At 40.9% G+C, this 18,628-nt stretch overlaps 1 protein-coding gene and 1 non-coding gene across 9 annotated transcripts in view; both read left to right on the top strand.

The window, feature by feature from the left end:
* The window catches only part of MACROD2 (mono-ADP ribosylhydrolase 2), a 2,111,745-nt gene that overhangs the window by 1,078,366 nt on the left and 1,014,751 nt on the right, over window positions 1–18,628 (top strand). The gene's annotated exons all lie outside the window — the stretch shown is intronic.
* On the top strand, window positions 1,187–1,293 carry LOC126929990 (U6 spliceosomal RNA). The gene has a single exon (XR_007717414.1). It is a non-coding gene; the product is annotated as a U6 spliceosomal RNA (small nuclear RNA).

Here is an 18,628-nt window from a genome sequence, read left to right on the forward strand (position 1 = left end):
TCAGAAGTTGCCAGGCATTGGGCAGGGAAAGAGATGGCTGGGTGGAACACATGACATTTTTAGGGTGGTGAAATATTATGTATGATACTGTAATGGTGAATACATGTCATTATGCTTTTGGCAAAACTCATAGAGCTATGTAACATGAAGAGTGAACCCTAATGTAAACTATTGACTTTAGTTAATAATAGTGTATCAATACTGGTTCAGTAACAAATGTACCACACCAGTGCAAGATGTTAATAATAGAGGAAAGTGAGAAAGAGGGGAGAGGAGTGTATGGGAACTCTCTGTACTTTCTGCTCAATTTTTCTGTAAGCCAAAAATCACTCAAAAAACTCTATCCATTAAGAAAATAAATACATATATTTATGTGCCCATACATCTGCTACTGTGCATGCAAACAAGCAAAGTTAGCAGGAATAACTGTTGCATTATGTGATCCTTTCCAATATTTTTTGTGTCTTTTTATTTATTAGTAAAGAATTACCTCAAATATGGTGAGTGTTTGCAATTATGAGGCTATTATTATTTGTTGCTGTATACAACATTGGTTGTATCCCTATGTTACACAAACATGACAGACATTTTAGCTAATTAACCTATAATTGCAGGTTCCTACCAATGTAGGCAACTGCACATTAAATACCAATTCACAGTCTGAAGTATTGAGGATCTAATGTCAGAGAAGCTCCACTTCCTGGCTTTCTTTTCATTGTTCCTAGTAATATTTTTTGATGTTTTTATTGGTGGTAGACTTTGATTTTGTATCATTAAAGTTGGATAGAACATATTTTATGGAATTTTACTTGGAAGAGACTATTTGAAGCAGAATAGTCTATACAATTTATGAACATGACTTAGAAATCTCATATTCATGTGACAGTCTCATTCACATTTAATCTTTAAATCAGACATTCAGACAGAATTTTAGAGCATTCTTGCACACACTGGTGATATATTCTAAAGAAGACAAGATGACCTGGTTCTCCACAATGACAAGTAAGCAGCAATTAACTCTTCTCATTACATAGCTTTATGAGTTTTGCCAAATGCATAATGACATGTATCTACCATTACAGTATCATACAGAATAGTCCACTACTACAGAAATGCCATGTGTTCCACCTAGCCATCTCTTCCTCTGCCCAACGCCTGGCAACTTCTGATATTTACATGGTCTCTAGTGCTTTCTTTGGCAACACATATACTAAAATTGGAATGATGCAGAGAATATTAGCATGGCCCCTGTGCAGGAATGACACAGAAATTTGTGAAGCATTCCATAAAATATATATATATATATAAAAAATATATATATATTCTCTATAATTTTTTCTTTTGCAGTGTATCATATAGAGTCATGCGCCATAATTTCTATACCTGTGATGCAGTTACTTTTACAAGACCTTGGAGGATGTGTACTGGCCACATGCCCAGGTCAGGCTTAAGTTCCCTCAGGTACACTCTAGTGTCATGATGCCATCGTTTGCTAAAAAGTGGCACAGAGTATTAAGAAGGCAGCTCTAGAAGGAAAAGCCTTGGGCTAAAGTCCCAAGAGACCCTTAGAACCTCTATAACTGGAAATATAAGCTCATTCAAATATTTTTGAGTTTTAAATGGGCATTTATGTCTTCAGAAAACTCTGAGAGGATTATTTGGGCCACCATTCATAGATGTCCCCTATGGAGAAAGGTTAGGAGCTACATATATTCCAGCCCTCACTCCTGGCTCTTAGATATGTCTTCCCAGAGAGGGTATGCTTTCCTAATCACGTAGAAGCATCACAGGGTAGGCTAGCATCACCCCGTTGATGATCCATTGTATTAATCTGTTCTCACACTGCTAATAAAGACATACTCAAGACTGGGCAATTTATAATGGACTCACAGTTCCACATCACTGAGGAGGCCTCACAATCATGGCAGAAGGCAAAGGAGAAGCAAAGGCATGTCTTACATGGCGGCAGGCAAGAGGGCGTGTGCAGGAGAACTCTCCTTTAGAAAACCGTCAGATCTCATGAAACTTACTCACTATCATGAAAACAGCATGGGAAAGACCTGTCCCCATGATTCAGTTACTTCCCATGGGTTCCCTCCTATGACATGTGGGAATTATGGGCACTGCAATTCAAGATGAGATTTGGGTGGGAATACAGCCACACCATATCACCCAAGGAACACATCAAAGATCACTTCTCACACATTTTCACTGGAGCACACAGGCTAAACTCCATGAACTGTGGTGTCTTCATTGGTCAAATGGGGATAAATGTACTACCACCTTGGAAGCCTCCTGTGAGGATTAACTGATTTAACGTGTGAGTGTTCAATAAGTGTAAGCAGGTCCTATCCCACTCATAGCCTAGAATTTTCACAATGATTAAAGAAGCATGTAAACTGGACCTCATAGGTCCTCAATAGTGGATACCTTTATTACTGATAAAATTTAATTAGATTTATTTCTCCTACCCTACATCATTCTGGTCCAAAGAGCAGTAACTCTGTAGAACTAAGTTTAGTATCAAAAGAGATTTATTGAAGGTATGCCATATTCTAGGCATTAAAAAATACTACTATTCACTACTTAATCCTTAAAGTTTCTCTTTGAGGTCACTATTTTATAGTCTCCATCCAGATGAGAGAATTAAGCAGCTTTAAAATCATGAATTTTAACAGGAAGGACAAGAAGGAAGAAGAAGAGGAGGAGAAGAAGAAAAAAAGAGGAGGAAGAAGAGGAAGGGGAAGAGGAAGGAAATTCATACGTATTCTTAGAATAACCTGTTAATCTAAATTAGTTTGGTTTATTTGAGTATATACCTAATTTTTAAGTGATTTGTAGGGTTTCAAATGGTGTCAGCAAGTTATTAGATGTTTAATATAAACATCATAATCAAAAACATTTGTTAAAACATATGGGAATTTTTAAGTGATACTCTATATTGCATTTTATATTCATATTATATTTTTGAAATAAATTTTTAATGTTCAAAAACATATTTTTCTCTAAACAAATAAATAATACAAAGTTAACTTCTTTATAATTCTATACCTATCCTGTGATTACTATAGATTACCACTGACACAAAATTTTTTTTCCATACTACTATTTAATACAAGAATTGGAACAGACTATTGAACTAGTTTTAACAGGTTTAGTGTTGTAGATATTTTGCTGAAAAATGATTTCCATCGATCAAGAGATTGCTTTTCCCTCAAGGGAAATGAGCCTCTGTCTAAGGTACCAACCTCCTCATAAATAGAATTTGTAGGGAGTTCTTATTTCCCCCCACGAGGATGGCATGCAGGTTTAAATTACGATTCTTTACCAAAAGAAGATTTCTCATCATTAGCTAAACACAAAACACGCAGAACATGATATTCTGAGTTTTCAAGTGTGGTGACTTTCCCATGTTGGTTTTGTTTGTTTGTTTGTTTGTTTACAAACTTGGGAATTTTAAGAAAAATATAACTACATGAAGAGTATTTTTTCACAGTGGGGGTATTATTTTCACAATAAAAAATCCCTATTATTCCATCTTAGAAAATTTGAGAATTATATTTTATAATGTTTATTGTATATCAGTTTAAAAATTCTCATTAATGGGAGAGAGAGATTGGATTGTGTTTGTGTGTTCAATGAATCAGTACAAACTTCCTATATTATCAGCCTAAGTCTTGGGTGGTGTCCACCTCCTTGCTTCAGAAGAGGCAGCTCTGATGGTCTCCTCGAGTTCCTTGACCAGACCTGGAAGCCTGGGCAGTGTCACTTTCCTAAATAGGTCTATTCTCAGGAATTAATTTGCTGCTTAGTGTTACAAATAGGAAAAGGGGAAAAAAAAAAAAGGGGGAGTAGGGGAGGGCACAGATGAAAATTCTCTACCTCTCTACCTACTCCTTTCCCAGTCCTCAGAGGCTCCTGATAACACTAGCCAATAGATCTACACTATCATTTCTGAGAGTTTTAACAACCCAAATGGGCTGAATTATCTATTCCAAAGATCTGTACAGCAGGGTTTCTCAGTTTCTGCACTATGGACACTTTGGGCTGAATAATTCTTTAGTATGGAGTAGGGAGAGGCTGGGGTGCTGTCCTGTGCATTGTGGGATGTTTAGCGGCATCCCTGGCCTCTACCCACCGGATGCCATTGGCACCTCCCAACCAAAACTGTACGCAGATCTTGCCAAATGTCCTCCTGGGGTAGGGGGAAAAATCCATCCCCCTCAACCCATTGAGAGCCACTCCTTATTTGGTAATGCATTGGTGAGAGGCAGAAAAAGGGAAAACCTGGATCATGAAGATAAATTCTGTGTTGCAACTGTCTAGTGGGATACGTTTGCATGCTGTGTTTGTATGTTCCTCTGTTATAAGGAATTAGGCCTCACAAGAAGAGTGTGCAACTAAAATATTATTACCTAGCTGACAAAGAATTCATAACTGAAGTTACACTGTGGTAGACTAGTATTTCCCGGACAGTCCTCCAAGGGGGAACATTAATTAGTTCTCTGAAAACAAAAGCTTCCCTGGTCTCTTTCCTCTGAATGTACACGAACATATTAAAACTCCTTGAGTATCCAGTGGTAAATAAAAGGCATTTACCATGGTTTAAGGTTAAACAAAGTTCTTTAAGGAAATAAGATTCTTTTCTAATACCCCATTCAAACGCTTTTGTTTTCAACAATTTGGAAAGTTGATGAATACCATATAAACCATTCCCTCAAAATGTAAGGATTTCTAGCTATTCTCTTATCATAGATTTCCACACCAATTTCAAATATTTACACTAGCATCTTGTTACTAGAGCCAGATTTAATTGGGACTCAGAATTTTACTTGAGAATAATGTTCTGTGTTTGTAAATGATATAATAATATATTTATTTTTTATTTTTACTGTCTGTTCCTATTCAATAGCTATGAGTAGACTTATGGGCTTAGTTAACTCATATGACTCTTAATCAATGGATCATTTGCCTGCATCCAAATGTGCTTCTGAGTATTTACTTATTTATGTATTTATTTTATTATTATTATTGTTTCTAAATATACCCAGGGAACTCTGCCAATTGCTGAAGGAGCTTTGGAGATATCAATAAAAGAAAATGACCTAGCACAATTGCATGGGCCTGACCAGTAAGAACATGCCAGTACACATTCAGAGCCAAGCTCATCAGCTTGCTAGGGCACTCAGTCTGGGCACTCAGTGTGGGCACTCAGTGTGGCCTACACAGACACTGATGTCTTAGTGGAAATCAGGCTCAGAGTCAAGTGCAGCCCAAAGAGCCAGGGAGAATGTTCTCCTGCAAGTTCATCTTTACATGATAATAACAAGACTTAATTAAAAATCACTGGTATTTTCTCTATTTGTTTCCTAGGCAGAAAGCTCAAATACCAGACTGTCTGGTTCAGAATTGAACACCTGGCAACCCTAATGATTTGGTTTACACAGTGATTTATATTGTGCAGCAGATTCAGAAATGTGGCATCAGTGGGGGTAGGAGTGGGGGAACGCAGAAAGATTCAGGAGAAAAAGACCTTTTCTTTCATCTTTACGTGTTTAATTGGGTTAAAAATGTTTCTCAGGAAGAGGAAATGTTTTCACCTATTATTCCATTTTATTATAGGCCTGTCCATCTCTTTGTCTTATTATGTTTCTGCTTTTGGCCTTCAGTGCTAATTTCCATAGCTTTAACAGACTCTGATGTCTACCAGATTTGATTTTGGTGTTCCTGACATAGGGCTCTGTCCTAAGTCTGTGAAACAGCTATTATGTTTCAATCACTGTGGCGATATGAGTGTGTGGTCTGGAGCCAAATGGCTGTTTGAATGACAGCTCTTCTATTTCTCAGCTGTGTAGATGAGACACTTAATCTATATTTGCCTTAATTTACTCAGTCATAAAATGTGGTGGTGGTGGTTGGGAAATAATATCTATTTTTGAAAAAAGTTTAAGCCGGGCACAATGGCTTATGCCTGTAATCCCAGCACGTTTGGAGGCCAAACTGGGAGGATTACTGGAGCCCAGTAGTTCAATACCAGCCTGGGCAACAGTGAGACTCTGTCTCTAATTAAAAAAAAAAAAAAAAGAAAAGAAAAAAATTTGTTGTGAGAGTGAATGGGCTCACCCCTAATATATGTAGGTTTCAGGATAAGAGTATAAATGGAGCCTGAATACTCTATCTAAATATTTTAAAATTATGAATTACCACAACAAGTTGCTGAATAAACTATGTGTTGTCTGCCTGCCTTGACAAACACACCTTCAATGTTTAAGGGTCTGGGTTTAAATGTAGAATTCTGAGCTCCTCAGAGTCCCATGTTGGAATGTGGTGGCCTGGGGAAGATGGACCTTAGCTCTAGGCCTGGCCCTCCTCTCTTCCCAAGCTCTTCTTCACACTGCAAGGGCCTCCCAGATTGGGCATGAAGATCCTGGCCCATATATTCAGCTACATCCACATCCCTAGCAAAAGGGTGACTGAGGCCATTCCTCAGACCTAGGGGACTGTCCCTGGAGGCAAGAGCAGTGGACGATGCCTTGAAAGGCCCTGGAAGTAGCTTCAAGGCCATTTTGATAGAGAATTCTGGGGGTCCGAAAACCTAGAGCCAAGGAGTGGACCTGGGCTCTGGATAGGCAAGTCCCCTTGATCCAAAGTATCACTGTAGGAGGAAGGGCAGTCAGAGGAGGGCCAGAGCTGAGTCTTCTAATGCACAAGACCCAGAGTGGAGTGAGGAGGAATGCTGGGATTAGACACCCAAATCTACTGAATTAGCAAAGTCCAAGCAAAGTACCACAAGCAAGGTCTGGCATATTATAAGCAATTGATAAGTGTTACTTTTATTATTAAGCACTTACTGGATGTCAGCATTTAGCACTGAGGGTGTAACAATGAATAGAAAGTGATCACTGCTTTGGGATCTGTCTCTCTAATGATAGCCATCTGTACCAACAGTTTGGGCTACCTGCTGTGACAGGGATATGGAAGTTTGTTAAGTGGAGAATAAATGAAAACCCCTACCTCCCTGGAAGGTAAAGGGAAGGTCTTATGGAGGAAGCCATGGCTGAGCTGTGATGTGAAGGGTGAATATGAGTTTAGCCATCAGATGACTGGTAAAGGTGGACAGTCCCATCAAAGACAACAACTTACAGGATACATGGAGGTCAGAAAGAGCATGGCATTTGGAATAACTAGAAAAAAAAAATGTTTGTTTTGTGCAGAGGCAGGGTGCTTAGGAGGATGACAAGTTATGAGAATGGAGAAATGGACAAGGAAGAACTCATGAATGGTGAGTCATTTCCTTAGGGTGCTTCAGATGTCACAGTGACCTTCCACATAATTCAGCATATCTGCTACAGAGGAAGCCGAGAAACCAAGATTAGGACTTCAGCCGGACAATGCTAGCCTGCTGGCTCACAGGGCATGGGGAGCAAGTTCACATAAGGCAGTAGGGAAGAGGAGGAAAATTGCACTCATCCAGGAGGATGTGAGTGCCAGAATTCCAGAAGGCTTTCTTCCAGAAGGCCCTCAACCTAACTGCCACGTCTCCTCTCCCACTTTTTTATTTAGCTACCTCTTATAGACTCTTCCTTCAGAACTTAGATGAAGCATTACCCATCCTCCAGGAATCCCTTCCTAAATTCTCATTCTAATTCAGAAGACATTCTTTTGTATTTCTGCAGTGTCTCAAGAAGTAGATTGCACGAGACTTATTAATTCATTGGTCAGTTTTCCTAGAAGAGTGGTTTTTTAAACTTTATCATGAATTCTCCAGTGATTTGGAGGACTTGTTGAAATATAGATTTCTGAGGCCCATCCACAGACTTTCTGACTCAGAAGGACTTAGAATTTTGGTATCTAACAAGTTCCCAGATGAGGCTGATACTGCTAGTTTAGAGACCACACTTTGAGAACCACTGACGAAAGAAGTTTCACAAGTCAGAGTTTTACAGTGGAGGTACTAAGCTTTTCTCAAGTTAGTTTATCAGAAGCACAAACCATCACCCTCCACCAATCGTTATAATGAAGACCACTTCATTTCAGTTTATGTACAAAAGCTTATCTCCACGGTTATGCCAAGTGTATGAAGACAAAGAAACAATATCAGGAAAAGAGGTTTATTTGGTTTTGAATCCTCAGCCCCTTACACAGTGCCTGATACATATAGGAGGCAGTAAATAAATGCTCATTGAGTGATTACATCAAGAGGTAAATGGGAGGCTGAGGCGGGTGGATTATGAGGTCAGGAGATCGAGACCATCCTGGCCAACTGGCCAACATGGTGAAATCCCATCTCTACTAAAAATACAAAAATTAGCTGGATGTGGTGGCACCTGCCTGTAATCCCAGCCACTCAGGAGGCTGAGGCACAAGAGTTGCTTGAACCCAGGAGGCGGAGGTTGCAGTGAGCCGAGATTGCGCCATTGCACTCCAGCCTGGCGACAGAGCAAGACTCTGTCTCAACAACAACAACAACAAAAAATACCCTGGTCGTGTATCTTGGACATTTCAGTGTACTCCAGCAGACTTCTGACTGACCACATCTGCATCTCCATGACTGACGGTTTTCTAGAACTGTGGAAGGGCCCTTTGCACAAGGCAGGCTGAATGTGCTGGGGAATTAATGTTCTCTAAAGCAGTCCTCAGCCTGGGCAATAAGGTTAGACTCTGTCTCTACAAAAAAAAAAAAAAATTAAAAATTAGCTGGGCATAGTGGTGTACGCCTGTAGTCCCAGGTATTCGGAATATCACTTGAGCTCAGGAGTTTGAGTTTGAGGCTTTGGTGAGCTACTTTTGGGAGCTGGAGAATAACTACTCCTGCTTAATTGCCCTTTGGTAAAATTTTGAGGCATGTTCTACACAATGTCCCAGAAATGCGCAGCAGCATTGAGCTCTAGTTGCCCCAGCAGTCACCTGCCCACCTGCATACTATTTTATTGGCATCTTTCTCTCACTACTTGTGCTCAACTCCTTGCTCAGGGCCTGTTTCTAAAGGCATCCAAACTAAAAAGGAAGACAAGGAGCTAAGGATGAAATATAGATAGATAGATAGATAGATAGATAGATAGATAGATAGATAGATAGATAGATAGATAGTCTAGGGAGTATGGTAGAGATTCTAGATAATGCAAATTCAGATGCCCCTGTCAAAGTGACAAAAAGTAGATTACGGGCAAAAGTAGCGGCAGCAAAACTGGATCTGGCTGTGAGTCCCCCATCCTGAGTCCTGCAGTTCATGATCTTCATCCCAGATCCCAATGTCACAGGATCTCTAGGGTGTTGCTTTTCCAGCCGGAAACCTCTGAGGCTGGTAGTGCCTTTGCCCGAATTTTGCTTGGGCCTGCTGGGGCTTGTTCTGCCCACTCGGCCCATCAGGCTGCACTTCGCTCGCGCTACCAGCCCAGATCCCACACCTGCCAAGGGTGAGCCAGGCACGGAGCAGTGAAGGGTATGTGAGGGAGCTCAGGGTCTGGCCACTGTGCACAGCCAGGCGGTGGTGGGGCGGGCAGCTCCAGGTGCCTGCACAGGCGCCAGCTCTATGCGAGGCTCCAGCTGGACCAGGCACACTGCAAATGGCTTCCGCTGTGGGCGCTGGGGAACGTGGTGGCACCCAGAAGCTTGGAGACGTCAGGAACCTCAGAGACCCAAAGAGGGTGTCACAGCCCTAGCTCAAGGAGGCCCTAGGTCTGAGCTCCCCAAAGGGCTGCAGCTCTTCTCTCCTTCTCATCGCTGGCAATGTGGCAAGCGGGGGGGTGGGGGGGGGGGCGTGTTTCAGCCCTGTTTATGTTACAGTTCTTTCAGTCCTACCATCGGGTGGGTCTGGGTTCTTGTCTGGCATCCAGGTAGAATGAGGTTGTGGACAACTGGAAGGTGAGCAAAATGGAGAGGCGCTTCCCCTGAGTGACAGAACAGCTCTCAGGAAACCCATAGCGGATAGCTTCTTTCTGCAGGCAGGTCGTCCTGATAAGTGGCCAGCTTTCAGCAGAGAGGAGACCCATATTGGTTAGCTCCTTTCAACAGGCAGGTCATCCCGACTAGTGGAGGAGACCTGAAATGGGTAGCTCATTCCCACAGCTGTTAGTACCATCGTTGTTAGTCTGGCTGAGTTCGGGGTGTTTCTTATGGGCTCAGAAGGGAGGAAGTGCATGCTGATTGGCCCATGGGTAGCCATAGGCGAGCCTGGAGGGAGCACCATAAATTCTCTCTGGGTCACGGACTCCACCCAGAACTGGCAGCCTGGCTCCCAGGCTTCAGGCTGCCCCTGACTTGAAGGTGGGGTTTCACCAGGGACCCACCCCTTTCTCCCCGGGAACCTATCATCTGCCTCCCGCCATCAACATGCCATCCACGGCTCCCAGGCCGTTCGTGCCCAAGCCCACACCAAGCTGCCCGCCCCCACTGGCCTCCCTCCCACGCGCGTTGGTACCCAACATCCAGAGGGGCTGAGGCGGCAGGGGGCTGGCATGTCAGTGCTGCCTCAAGTGTGCACACACGCAGCCAGGTGGCAGCAGTGCCTGGGCTTAGCTACAACTTTGCTCTGAAATCAGAGTGGGCACTGGGAGTCAGGAGAGGCCGGGGGCGGGAGTAGGCACCAAACCTGCGGCAGGTGGGCTTCCCAGGCCCCCAAGAGTGCAGGGATTCCTGGGTCCTGAGCTGTGGCTGGGCGGCTGCAGCTGCACCCGGGAACTCAGGGCTCCCGCCCCGCCAACTTGGTAGGGAGTGGGCCTCTGGCCTGTCCCTGGCCCCCGTCGGCTCCACACGCAGCCCTGACGCGCCTACCCCTCTGCAGCCGGCGTCGTCTTTGCAGCGGCCGCTCCAGATGGACCACCCTGCCATCACCAGGAGGCTGCAGCTGGAGGTAATTCTGCAGGCAAATTGCCCAACACAGTAGGATTGGGGGATTCAAGGAGCTGAGAGCGAAGAGATCACTTTGAGACTCAAATCCACACTTCACCCTGAACTATCACTCAGAGCTGCCCATATTTACTCAGTAATTGGTCAATTTTTGACCTTCACTGTAACCTGAAATGCACATGTAAAAACTACCTTCAGCAGCTGCTGTGGAAAGCAGTTTCACAGATCCTCAAAAAGTTAAACAAAGAATTGCTACATGACCTACCGATTTCACTTTTTGGCACATACCTAAAAGAATTTAAAACAAGAACCCAAATAGATACTTGTACACCAATGTTCAGAGCAGCATTATTCACAATAGCCAAAAGGTGGAAGCACCCCAAATGTCCATCAACAGATGAATGGATAAGCGAAATGTAGTATATCCATAAGACAGAACATCATTCAGTCTTTAAAGGGAATGAAATTCTATTATATACAATACAATGCACGGATGAACCTTGAAAACGTTATGCTAAGTGTAATAACCCAGACACAAAAGGACAAATGTTGTATGATTCCACTTATACAAGGTAACAAGAACAGGCAAATTCATAGAGACAAAAAGTAGATTACAGGTTTCTAGGACCTGGGAAAGGGGAGGATGGGGCGTTATTGTTTAATAGGTACAGAGTTTCAGTATGGGGAATGAAAAAGTTCCTGGAAATGGATAGTGATGATGGTTGCACAAAACCATGGATGTAATCAACACAACTGAATGCTTAAAAATGGCTACGGTGATAAATTACATTATGTATATTTTACCACAATTAAAAATGCATGTCTTCATACTAAAGCAGGTATCTTAAAATGTTTACCTCTGCTGCCAAAGATGGGGAATGAAAAATCAGTCTGTTACTATCCTTTCCCTTGGTGAGCTTTCAGCTGCCACACTTTCTCATTCTCTTCCCTCAAGCTGGGCCAGATCACATGGGCAGGTAGAGGAAGGAAGACTTAATAAAAGGTGTAATTTTGTCCTGCTGCTTCTTGTCCCAGTATATGCTTTGTCCATTTTATCTGCTTATGACCCAGTTATTTACTTTTTCTCTTTATACACTTGAGGTAACCTTGGAAATGGGCTCTAAAATCTGAACTGAAATGAAATGGTCTTCATGTACCCCCAATGGTGTGGTGGTTTGTGCTTCTAATAAAATGATATAGGCTAAACTAAGCACGCATCCACTATAACTCTCTAAGTTGTGAAATCTGTAGCTTCAGAATCATCATTCATCATTTTTGTCTTCCAAGACACTAATGGAAATTAAAATAAACAAACCTGTCCATGTTAGAAAGAGAAAAGATCCTCTACAGTGACAAGTTTCACACAAATTGCAATATGCATAAAATATCCCCCAGGTTTTAAAACAGGTCATCCATTAAGGGTTCAACAGACACAAGGGAGTATTGCAGTTAAAAGGTGGGTAGGGTGTTGTTTAACCAACGTTTTATTAATGACTGAGAGTTCAGACGGCAAATGATAGTCTAACAATATCAGTGTATATTTGTGAAGATTAAATAAGACTCATGTTTCCCCCGTTTGGAGATTTGCAAACGAAATCTGGCACGAAATATACAGGAAGATAAACTGGAGAGGAACGTAGCCTGTCATAGTGATTGATGGGGCTGCTTTGCACCCAACAGTGTTTGAAAATGTAGATATCCTTAAATAAATGACGCCGAGTGAGCCATGCCAGCCTAGGGAATTAAGAAGACATTATTGCATTTTGCAGAAACAACATAAAGCACTGCTACCAAATTTGATGGTTGGAATTCTATATACTCTCCATGACACCTCACGATGTATGTGCTCTATAAGAGTATATGGTATCATTTTTAGTAATGAGGTTTCCAAGGTGTTCCAAGGTGAGGCAAATAACTTTCTCCGCTGTGTTCCTGGAGGTGAATTTTAAGACTGCAAAATCAGCAGTATCATTTTCTGGAACACTTTAGGAGTCCACCTCCACAACTTTCCTTTCCCCCTAGCCCCCTCAGTTTGTAGAGTACTTTGAAGAGGGACTCAGCATATAGTTGACAAAATTGGGGGTGAGGGGATTTAAAATCTAAAGTACAAAGTTTGGAAGTGATTTATTAGCAAGACAAAAGTATTTAGATTTACAGCCTAATGCTTACTCAGCCATTTTACCTCCCCCACCCCGCCCCACCTATACTCGTCAACCGTTGGTTATTCTCAACAAACCATAAAGATACTGGAACTCTTTACCTGCTGTTCGGCACATGAGCTGGAATCATAGGCACAGCCCTAAGCCTTCTTATTCGAGCTGAATTAGGTCAACCAGGCAACCTACTAGGCAACGACCATATTTACAATGTTATTGTTACAGCCCATGCATTCGTTATAATTTTCTTCATAGTCATACCCATCATAATTGGAGGCTTCAGAAATTGATTAGTACCTCTAATAACTGGTGCTCCTGACATAGCATTTCCCCGCCTAAATAACATAAGCTTCTGACTTCTCCCTCCTTCCTTTCTACTATTACTAGCATCTGCCATAGTAGAAGCCGGTGCTGGAACAGGCTGAAAAATTTATCCCCCCTTAGCGGGAAATTTCTCCCACCCAGGAGCCTCTGTAGATCTAACTATTCTCAAATGGATGTAAATTGTGAAGCGTTTTTTTTTTTTTGTCAAAATCAGCAAATTATAGCATTCAATTTGTTTGTCCATGATATATTTTGAGTTAAAAAATAAATACACATATTTATAGGCACATAATTAATGAAAAGAGCATAGTATTCTGCATGGTATTTTATCACCTGTTTCTTTCATTTAACAGGAATTAGTAATATACTTTGATGCTAACAAAATATTTTTATAATATAGTTAGTAGTTGAAAATAATGCTCTGCTGTCAATCTACTTTAATTCATTGTTGGACATTTAACCTGGCCCTCCCATTTATACAAATAGCACCACTGAGACCATCATTAGAGCCAGATCTTGTTGTATATCTTTAATTGTTTAATTAGAGCAAATGTCTAGAAGTAGAATTGCTGGATTAATGTGTCAGTACAATTGTAGGTCTTTCGATATGCATTCATGCTCATATCAGCAGGATTTAAGAAGCCCATTTGCTCACTCTTTTGCCACCACTGAATATTATTTAAAAAGTGGTACCAAGGCAGGGTGCATTGGCTCAAACTTGTAATCCAGGCACGTTGGGAGGCTGAGGCTGGAGGATCGCTTAAGCCCAGGAGTTCCAGACCAGCTTGGGCAACACAAAAAGTAAAAAAAGTAAAAAAAAAAAAAATTAAAAAAAAAAATAAATAAATAAATAGAAACAGATGTGGTGGCATGCACCTGTAGTCCCAGCTCCTCAGGAGGTTGAGGTGGGAAGATCACTTTTGCCTGGGAGATCAAGGTTGCAGTGAGCCTTGATCACAACACTGCACTCCAGCCTGGGCAACAGAGTGAGGCCCTGTCTCTAAAAAATAAGTAAAATAAAATAAAATAATAAAATAAAATGTAGGTACAAAATTGTAGTCAAATTTGGGTGTGCAAGAAATATTTTTACTTGTTTATTTTCTTTAAGTGAAATTTGATCTTATCTCAGGCCAGCAACCCACCCTTTCCCCACCATCTGCACTGACAGGAAAAGCCATCAGTGACAGTCTTTATGGAACCTCCTGTCCCTTGCTCTGGTCACTGAGGCTCTTACTTGATACTTAGAAAATGGACAAAGATTTGTTACATCATGGAGGCTGCTGTGTCAGACCTCACAGCCTCAGGAAGATATGGGCAGTTCATACCAAGGGACCACAGGATCTTTAACTAGACAGAGGGACCCTGTTCTTTGTTTTTCTCTCCCCCACCTGGGGCCTACCAGGAAATCCTAGGAACCTTCCTCCTCTTCTCCTTTCCTAGCCATGGGTATTTTCCTCGCTGGCACTGCCAGCCCTGCTCCCCCCATTTTTTTTTTTCCTAGTGTCATTTCTTTTATGAGATCTGGTATCAGTGAAGACAAAAGTCAGGCATGCCAGCTGTCTGCAGGGAACATCCAAGTCCAAGGGAAGGGGAATGGGAGGAGGATTAATTGGCCGCCTGCTTGAAACAGAGGAGCCAGAAATGAAGGGAAATAAATCACAAATAAATACTTCGATTAAGTATTTTGACCTATGTGTATGAGTTTGTCGTGTATTTATAATTAGTCAATTTAATTAGTCTTTCTAGTTAGTTCTAATAGATTTCTTTTCATTAGAACTTGCTTCTCAAAAGTTATCCCATTACTACTCTTTTTTTCGTATTTAAATGTGACCATCTTCCTGGATTGGTGCTCTCTCTGGAAAGAACACTTGTAGAACTTGGATGATAATGCTTTTATATGACCAGTCGATAATCCATAATTGCAGTACATTATGATGACCATCTATGTCCCTTTTGTCTTCACTGGTGGTTCTCATAGTTCCCAGATCAGTATAATCAGCATCACCTGGGAACTTGTTAGACAAATTATTGGTCACAACGGCAGACCTACTGACTCAGAAACTCTGGTATCCCCCCTACCCCCACCAATCAGTATTTTAACAAGCCCTTCAGCTGATTTCAGTACGTACTGAAGTTTGAGAACTGCTGCTCTACATCATAATCAATCATAATCAGGCCCTCATCTTGCTCATGGGTACTTTAGGTTTCCAAACCCTTTAGATGATTCCAAATCACTACTGGGATTTTTAGGGATAAGGCTGATGCAGCAATACACTAAAGTCAGTGTTTAACTGCACAAAAACTCACCATCATCTTTCCATACCCAAAGTTGTGTCTTTAGAAAACCATTTCCTTAATTGGCAGGCAACTCCAGAATTTGTTATGAAGGAAAGCAAAATTCATTAGCACGAACTGTACAAAAGTTTACACGTCAAAAAGCCAACGCTGCTCTTCTTTTTATAAAGATTAATTATAAAGATAATTATGAAATAATTACTATTTATGTTATATAAATAATCAATATTTATAATTGGTAATTATAAAATAATCTTTATGTGTTCTTTTAGAACTATAAAAATTATGTATTTTTAGTAAGTTTATTAAAAATTGGTCTTTTTATGAGACTAATTATAAAGATTAAAGTCTCCTGCTTGCTTATCTGTGGTTTGAGTAGCTCCAGTAGCTCAGTGGGTTAGTGTGCAGTGGTACTTATGCAGTGGTACTTACATGACATGTGGTTTGCCCTCTGAAGCTTTGTGATCTTTCACTGCATTCCAATACTAGAAATAACGTCTTTACATTTTTACTCTAAGTCAGTTGCCGCCTTGGGAAATCAACTTGTTTTTAGGTGCTTGGTTCCCTAAGAGGGATAAGAGGAGAGTGGATAATTTTAGTGGATATTAATGAGAGATCCTCAAAAGCCATACTTTTTCAAATTCTTGTTTTTGAAACATTTCTGGCACAATAATACAGGTTGAGAATTAAAACCAAGTTTTCTCATTTGGCACGTTTAAGTGAAGTCACTCGCCCAGAGCAGGTACTGCTATTTATGGCCTCGCCTGAACCTTTGTGGTACAACTCTTTAGGATGATGCTTCTGCCAGGACTGTCACATGTACACGATTTCAAATGTGCTGGCATTTCAGTCAGTGTATTGGAGATAGAGTCTTAAAGCAGCTGGAAGAGAACAATCTTCTCTACTTTGATTACTTTTTCCCTCTTTAACACTACCTCATGCCTTTATTTTTAACTATTTTAACTTTAACTCTTTTTTTTGAACCAGACTTGATGACAATCCAGGTTGCAAATTTTAGTTTTACCATGTATTAACTGTATGAACATGTTCGTTTCCTCATCTATAAAATGGAAATTTTAATGTATACCTCACAAAATCATCAAGAGTACATGAATTACAATTAGACAAGAGGACTAAGGGCTACTGTTCTATAGCACAGGAGAGTACAGTAAATACTAATTTATTGCATATTTCAAAATGGCCAGAAGAGAGAATTTTGGATGTTCTCACTACAAAAAAATGAGAAATGCTTGAGGCAATGGATATGCCAATTACCTGATTTGATTATTATACACTGTATACATGTATCAGAATATCATATGTATTGCATAAATATGTTCAATTATTATGTGTCAATTAGAAATTGTAAAAAGGATAATAAATGAGATAATGTATTTAATATGCTTAGAATATATGCCACCTAGTTAATAACATATTATTAGCACATAAGAAATAATCATGTAATTCTTTCACATCATTTCTTAATTCTTTGGTATGATTGAAAATAGAAATTATAAGATTTCAAACTGCATTTATATCTCTGTATATTTTTTACTTCAAAACTAGGTTATGTACATGATTAACTTTTATTTCCAACCATTTCAAGAAAAGAATATGGAGTAAAATCTTATTTATAAAGGAGGAAATGAGGTCTTATGTTTGTAAATGAGGTTTTATTTACAACCTGGGGATAGATTCCAATTTATTCCGCAAGGAATTCTTTCCAAAAGTTTTTTGATGTGAGCAGTGTATTTATCTTGTGCTCTGTTTCTGGCCCCTGTTATTGGTTGTGGCCAAGAAATTATAAAATATAGGATGAATCTATGAGGAACTTTATGAGTGTGAATGGCCAGAGGCCACCTGTCCATGTGGGTGACTCTGCTATGGCTGACTCTAGGATGCAGCAAACCCCAGCAGTTTCAGTTGTTCCACACCTTCCACTTGTTAGTAAGGGGTCGACGTTCAGTGTGCTCATAAGGATGAGGTCAGGCCTGGCCCAAGCTGGAGACCAGGTGATGGTCCCTAGTTGGCTGATCTGAAGACATCTTTTCATGCAGTTTGGGTTGAGGAAGGCAAGAGATGTATTGATACTATCATGGGAGTGAATCAGGTGAGGTAAAGGCAAGGAAACATGATATGAAGTAGAGCTGCATTCATTACCACATATGAGTGATTCAGTCACACAAATATGCAGGCAAAGAATGTCAAATATTAATCAAATAGGTCAACTAATAATTGAGGGCCAGACACAGGCAAGCCACTGTCAGGACAAGGAAGTAATACTTTTATCTCACCTCTTACAGAGTCCATGACTGAAACCCCTGTAACAAAAGACCTAACAAGAGAAAAGCATAAAAAATTTATTTAATAAAGTTTTATATGACCTGAGAGCTTTCAGACACAAAGAACCAACGACCCAGGGAAACCTGTGTTTTTTTAATGCTTAGGACTGATGAAGAATGGACAGTCACACAGAAATGTGATTGGACAAAAAGGGTATATATAATTTGATGGTAATGAAGTGTGGGAGAGAACCTAGCAAAGCCTGTTTGTTCACATTGTTCTTGGCCTCTCTATGTAGCATTCCTTTGCCCTGGTTATGGGGCAGGACACCTGGCACAACAGGCTTATGACCTGATCTTAGGGGAGGTAGGTCAGAGAGTAACCTTTTCTAGGTTTTATGGCTTTCTTTGGGGAAGAGGAGTTGTAGTTTCTATGACACACCTTGGTGGAGAAAGGGGAACGGGAGAAAGGAGGGCAAAGGAAGGTTGGAGAGACCTTGCCTTTGAAGCCCTTCCAGTCTCCTTTACTTCAAAGTACTCTGCATGGCAAGGTGCCATACTTCATGGTATTGTTTAATGAGCCCTGACATCACTTAACAAACCACAGTGGCAGGTTTCAGTGGATGTTGTCAGGGAGAGCGGGAGAGGAGAGTGTGATAGACAACCAAACAGAAAGTGACTCTACAGTTTGCTAAGGGAAGAAGAGAGGGAAGCATTAAATGA

This window comes from Macaca thibetana, chromosome 10, assembly GCF_024542745.1.
Source record: "Macaca thibetana thibetana isolate TM-01 chromosome 10, ASM2454274v1, whole genome shotgun sequence".
Lineage (NCBI taxonomy): Eukaryota > Metazoa > Chordata > Mammalia > Primates > Cercopithecidae > Macaca > Macaca thibetana.